This window comes from Capsicum annuum, chromosome 10 (assembly GCF_002878395.1).
Source record: "Capsicum annuum cultivar UCD-10X-F1 chromosome 10, UCD10Xv1.1, whole genome shotgun sequence".
In the NCBI taxonomy this organism is placed as follows: domain Eukaryota; kingdom Viridiplantae; phylum Streptophyta; class Magnoliopsida; order Solanales; family Solanaceae; genus Capsicum; species Capsicum annuum.
In genome coordinates, this window is record NC_061120.1 from 97210054 (window position 1) to 97217586 (window position 7533).

A 7533-nucleotide genomic window follows, 5' to 3' on the forward strand; every position below is an offset into this window, starting at 1 on the left:
ATAAGGGTTGATAAATGCTAGTGGTGGGTTATTCTATCTTGTTTGTACCTTGTAGGCTTATGGGGGCTTATGATGGGTTATTTACTTTTCTGGCACAATTGGCTTATGGGAGCCAATTTTATAATTATGATTGCATGTGTTGATGTTTTACGCTACGTTATGCTATTATTCAAGTTTATTTACTTATTTATGCACGACGATATGGGAGTTGATTCGGGTTTATTTCTATACCTTGGTTTGGTTATTTTACCATGTATTTTATCATATTTAAATCATGATTTAGCTTAGTCGGCCAATGAGACCTACTAAGTACCCATTGTTTTGGTACTCATACTATACTTCAATACCTTTTTGGTGCAGATCTGAGTAGTAGCTGCCGCCATTTATTCTTGGTCATGCAGTGTTGATATATGGAGATAGCGTGAGCTCTTGGAGTTTGAGTCGTCTATTTCCTTCTATGTTACTATATTTAGTGTTTAGTTTAGAGATAGGTGTATTGACTACTCTAGATACTTGGGTTGTATTATTATTCTAAATGCTCTTGTACTGGCTCTACCAGGTTGTGGGATGGTATTTATGTGGTGACTACCTTTAAACTATTTCTATTGTCTTATTTATTTATTATGTTGGATTGCTTATTAGGCCCTTTTTGGGCATTTCCACCAAGTTAATCCATTGTGTTTAACTCTGAGTTGCGATTTGTCTTACCGATTGGCTTGATAGAGTAGGTGGCATCATGACACTTAAATCAGGACATGGCAATCTTGGGTTGAAAGATTTTAAAGAAGGGTATAGAGGTTGACCGAGCAAAGATTGAGGTGATTGAAAAATTGCCTCCACCTATTTCTAAAAAGGGTATTAGAAGTTTCTTGGTTCATGTAGAGTTATATAGGTAGTTCATCAAGGACTTCTCCAAAATTACAAATCCATGGTGCATGTTATTAGAGAAGGAGGTGAAGTTTGTGTTTGATGATGTGTGTCTCAAGGCCTTTGAGTGCCTTAAAGAAAAGTTAATTTCTATTCATATCATTATATTGCCATACAAGTCTCTTTTATTTGAAGTGATGTGTGATGCTAATGATATGGCCTTAGGAGCTATACTAGAACAAAGATGCGAGATAATACTTCATCCCATATACTATGCCAACAAAGCACTCAACCCCACAAAGAAAAATTATACTGTGACTGTGTAGGAGTTACTTGCGGTGGTGTTTACTTTTGAGAAATTTCGGTCCTATTTGATTGTGACCAAAGTCATTGTGCATACTGATCACGCAGCATTGAGGTAACTTATAGTAAAGAAGGATACGAAGCCTAGGTTGATTTGGTGGGTACTATTATTGCATGAATTTGATTTTGAGGTTAAGGATTGAAAGGGTATAGAGAATTAGGTTGTAGACCATTTATCTTGCCTAGAAAAAAAAGCGATGCTCAAATTGGGGGATGAGCCTGATATTGATGATACTTTTCCAGATGAGTGGGTCTTGGTAGTATCACAATACTTAATCCCCTGGTTTGCTGATTTTTCCAACTATTTGGAAAGTGACCTTGTCCCAAAATACTTATCATTTCAGCAGAGAAAGCTATTTATGCATGAGGTACGTATGTTTTTTTAGGATGAGCCATTCTTATTTTGGGTGTATGCTGATGGTATGATTCAGAGGTGTATTCTCGAAGTTGAGATGATGCATATTCTTGAGGCTTGTCACTCGTCCTCAGTTAGGGGTCATCATGGTGGTAGTCGCATGCCCTATAAGATCTTGTAGTGTGGCTTGGTCGACTATTTACAAATATACACATGACTATGCTCATCCCTGTGACCAATGCCAGCGCCAAAGAAGTATCTCGCAGAAGCATGAGCTCCCATGACACTTATTCTTTAGCTTGAGATTTTTTATGTATGGGAGATTGATTTCATGGGTCCGTTTGTGACTTCGTATAGTATGAAATATATATTGGTGGTTTTTGAATATGTTCTAAAATGGGTGGAAATGATTTTGCTTCCCAATAATGAAGGTTGCAATGTCACGACATTTCTGTATAAGAATATTTCTCGAGGTTCGATACTCCACGTGCTATTATTAGTGATAATGGGTCCCATTTGTTTAATTATCTATTTAAGATCGTACCTGAAAAATATAGAGTGAAACAAAAGGTGCAAAAAACCTTACTATCTGCAAATAAGTGGTCAAGTTGAGGTCTCCAATCATGAGATCAAGTCCATATTGGCAAAGACTATGAATACCAACCGTACTAATTGGTCATAAAAGAAAGATTATGCACTTTGGGATTATTTGATAGGTTTTAAGACTGTTATTGGGGTCTCTCTATATCATATTATGTATGGAAAAGCATGCCACTTGTTGGTTGAACTTTAGCACAAGACACTATGGGCATTGAAAAAGCCAAATTTTGAGTAGAGCGATACTGCAAATAAGAGAATAGATAAGGTGAATGAGCTGGATGAACTTCGGCTTTGAGTTTACGGGAGTTCAGTTTTGTACTTTATTAAAGGAGAAGATGAAGCTATACCATGACAAAAATATTGAGAAAAGAGTATTCCATCCTGGTGACATTGTCTTATTGTGTAACTTGAGACTTTGTTGTTTCCTAGCATGCTGAAGTTTAAGTGGTATGTACCACTCACTATTGTTAGAATATTTCTGCATGGTGCAATGGAGTTGAAGTGAGATGGAGAAACCCTATTCAACATGAACTGGCAATGTGTTAAGCACTATATAGGAAATATTGAGGAAGTGAAGGTTTTTGTTGATATAAGCCTTGGTGAAGTCTGTGTAGCCAAGGCAACTGAGTCGTGCCAAGATGTTAAATCAGGAGCTTCATGGGAGGCAACCCATGTGCTTGATGGTGTTATTTGGTTTTTTGTGATTTTTTTTCACTTGGGTTTGTGTTTGGGCCTAATGCATTAGCTTCTCAAAGCACTTTTGACATGAGAAGGTTTAGTAATTGGATCTGTTTTTCTTTATGTAATAACTAGATTTGCCACTCTTTGTTTTAAAAAAAGGTCAAATTATGAACTTTCGCTTATACAATGCTTTTGAATGGTCTCAGTTTGATCAAATATGTAATCTACATGATTATACTGGTCTATCAGCGCTCATATTATCATATGAAAGTATAGCTCAAAAATTGGAGGAAAAAGTCAACCTCGAGCCAAAAGTTGAATCTGTAATTATTATTTTTTCCAAAATTGGTTTACCTATGGGTTAAAGAATTCACACATCAAAATCAACTTAAATAGGCCTTTATCTTACCCTTAAATATAAGAATTATAATAATCTAACTTCGGAACCAAAAAAAAACTAATCACCAGTATAATCACTAATTTAATGATAAAGTGGAGAGGAATACATTATTAAATAGTTAGAACATACTTCACAAAGAAATCTTGGTGAAGTCATTTTAAGTCATTCTCTCAAGCTCCTAAAATGAGTTATGAAATTTAAGATAAAGTTCGAAGTTAGATCTTTCTAGGTGTCATGCAAGACCAAACAGTTGGGACTATGATGGCACCTACCCCAACCCATCCTTGGTAGCTAAGCCAACTCTAAACACTTTAATAATAATAATAATGAAAGCAAATATAAGATATAGGAAATATCAAATAGTCTAAAGCTCAACTTCCATCGTAAATAGTACTAAATCAAGAGCAAATATTTGCAACGCATAAGACTAGCATTAAAAAGAGTCCAAATAAAAAATTCAAGACTCAGTTGTCACAAGTACAAGAGAGACCTGTATAATAATTGTCAAAGTGTACTACATAACTTTACACTAATGCAAATAATATATAAATAAAAATGGATGAAACTGTTTCACTCTCCAAACTCAAGGATCTCACCACATCCTCAAATGTATCAACCCCATACGATCAAGAGTCACTCAGATCACTAGTGTCGAGATCTACATCATAAGGATGCAGAAAAGTGATGTGAGTGCAAATCAATAGTACTCAGTAAGAATCATAGGTCGACCAAACTTAAGCAAGTACTATATCAGATAAAAAACACTAAAATAACCCTGTATGTAGAAAATTCATAGAATTCAATAGTAACGATAAATAAAGTATAGTTCACAACATATTGAGGATAGATGGATGATTCACTATGATGGTATGCCGTAAAATACAATGGCTAATACCTATCAGTATACACCACATCACAGTGGCATATTGTAAGGTAGTATCCATGGGGAACTAGCAAGATCTATATATCTCACCCAAAAATCATTTCTTGTCAAGAACCTCATTATATCTCTCAATATCACCATCCCAAATTAAATAATAAATAATGCTAAGTAAATAGTTTGAGAAGTAACCCTCTAGAGTTGAGACTTTGATCGAGCTCTATGCTCTTAAAAACTTCATCCTTTTCTAATAACAACCTAGGAGGGGCATTTATATTATTTAAAAATAACAAGATGGACCATCTAAATTAGACTAGGAAAAATGGGAAATCTTTCCCTTTCTACTACTGACTCACGAGGTAAGCTACCTTTACTCGCCTGAAAATCTTCTTTTTAGGCTATAAGCTTTTGGGAATTGTATTTTAAAACTCCCCTCCCTTTGGAAATCACCCCACAACTTTCTAAATTTACACTGGATCATTCCTTCCAAAAATTTATCAATTATGCTCCACTTAAGTCCCTTTTTAGCCTATTTCACCTAAATCGCATAATACACCCTACAAAAGTGATAGCTCATCAAATCAAGTAAAAATCATTAGTATTAAGCTAAATTATCCTCAAAACAAAGAATAGAAGTGTGTAAAAAGTAGTAAAAAAAAATATATTATTCTCATAGCATTGGTCTTGCTAATGAGATCAACTATCAAATGGTAAGAAGCTAGCATATATGTACATACTTCATTATCAGCTTCTTTCTTTTCTTTTGACTGCTCTACAAAATCTAGAACCTTAGTATCAAATTTCCCTTCACCTTTGTTATCACTCTCTTTGTTTTCTACTGAATCAATCATGTATCTACTTGAATTGCAGCTCTCTAGTTTTCCTAAGTCTACCTTAGCAACTTTAATAATTGCTTCTTCCTTAGCTTCCTTAGTTAAAACATTAAAGTTATTATTGCTCTAAAACTTTTATCAGTATTTATGTCTATCTTCATTAATAAACTTGTCGATATTCTTCTCCATAATAAACACCCTACTATCTTTTGTAAGGTTTCATTTTTTCCAACCACCTTTCCACTAGATAATATATTTGGAGGATATGTAGATGTCTTTTATTGCTTTACTTCTTTGTCGGTATTAATATAAACCTTGTTTTCTTTATTTGTTCTAATATGGATTCTTGTGTGATAAGAATGTGCCTTCTAAACTTAAAGACAAATTCTACAGAGTGACGATTAGACAACTAGGTTGTGTGAAGTGTAGTGTTGGCCAGTCAAAAAATCTCACATACAGAGTTTAAAGGTGTTAGAGATGTGGATGTTGTGGTCGTTGTTTTGATTTATTAAGAGGTATAGGATAAAGAATGAGGTTATTCAAGACAAGGTGGGAGAGACTTCAATGGAAAAAAGACTCTGAAAGTGAGGTTGAGATAGTTTGACATGTGATAAGGAAATGTATAGGTGCCTCTATACGGAGTTGTGAGAGGTTGGATATGAATGGATTTGAGAAGAAGAGGCATACCAAAGAAATATTGGAGAGAATTAATTAGATAGGATATGACATAACCCTAGATAAAAAGGTATGGAGGATGCAAATTAGGGTAGGCGGTTAGTAGGGAGGAGTGCATCCCGGCTAATAGATAGGAGTGCTTTTTTTATTGTCTATACTAGTAGTTGTCATGCTATGATGGGAGTTTCCTTGTTCTATTTTAGTGGTGTATGTTATGTTTGGGTAGATTGATTGTTGGATTATTTTGTGATAGTCCTGTGTATTATTATTTATTATTATGGTATGACCTATTATTTCTTGTTTCTATATTATGTACTTTCTAGATTGATTTTGTCTTGAGTTAGGGGTCTATCAAAAACAGTCTCTCTACCTCACCTGTGACATAGTGGTACGGACTACACACATTTACCCACTTCAAAGCCCATTTTATAGGAATGTAATATATATGTTGTTGTTCTTCCTCAGTTTCAGATACAAATTCCTACATTATATCTCTTAATAAACTTGAAACTTGAATATTTATAGTATTTTAGAAATACATCATATTGTATTTAGACCTTGATTCACCGAACCTCCTTTTTGCTTTCATTCTTTATTTTCGTTATCACTGATCTTGGAAAATTTGTTAGCAAGTTTACTTGTACTTTGTCTTTAGCACCACTAGGTCTTGTCTTGTTGTTTGTGGCCATAAACAAATAAAGTGTCTTTTCCATTATTGATGTCAATCTCAAAAAAAGGATTCCATTACAAAGAAAGTAGGAAGTAAATCAATGAGTGGTATTCAATCCGATAGAATTGAGTTGTAGGTGACAAATAAGTCTTGAAATTTAAAAAAGTGACAACTTTAACCAACTAAGGTCAAAGCTTTATTTAATTTTTTATTAAGTTAATTTGGATGTGAAGCGTAATTTTCAAAAATTTTAATCTTTAGAAAGAGTCCTTACAATTTCAAAATTTAAAATTTAAAATTTCCCCCAGTTTATCTTTTCAATCTTTCTCTTTCTCACTCCCTTTATCTTTCTTCTTTCTCTTTGCTTTTTTGTCACCATCACCACCACTAAGACGTTCATATTTTTTATTGTGGCGCTCTTCTTTTTATCTTTAGATTTTTTGTAATTACTTTTATGGACTATTTTCTTTTAGTTTTGAGAACTTTGAAAAAATATTTTATACAAATGATTGAAGAAATTCTGCAGAAAATCAAGCAACTATAATAGTTGCTTCTATGATATTTGCTACAATAATTGCTATAGTTGCTTCAACAACTGCATAAGTTGCTACCGCAACTACTGTAGTTGCTACAGGAACTATGATAATTATTGCAGCAACTAAGGTAATTGCTATAACAACTACTATAATTATTATGTTACAACAATTATTGTAGTTTTTGTAGCAGCTATGATAGTTGCTCCAGCAATTATGGTAGTTGTTGTAGCAATAAGACAATTGATGAAACAATTAGGACAGTTGCTGAAGAAACTTGGATAATTGCTTAGTTTTTTTGTAAAAGGTATGGTGTATGAGGAGTCAGCAAAGAAAATAATAGTTATGGTGGAGAAGTATGTGGTAGTGTTAGTGGTATGGGAGGAAGAAATGGTGGTGTTGGTGGAGAAGGAGGAAGACTGTAGCACCCTGGATTCTTTTCCCCTAGAGAATTTTATGTTTTGAACTCACTGTCCAACCTATAACTCACCATATGAGTCGTAAAGTGTCTAGATAGGTCATAGGACCCCACATCATAGGGTGTCTAGGGAAGATTATCTAAGTTACTGCCTTGGTTATGACTAGGGGTTCATGAGCCATAAAGACTCTATATAAGTCGTATAAGCTAACCAATGTTGTATCCCAAGTGTTTTGTCCTTATTACGACTAGATATTG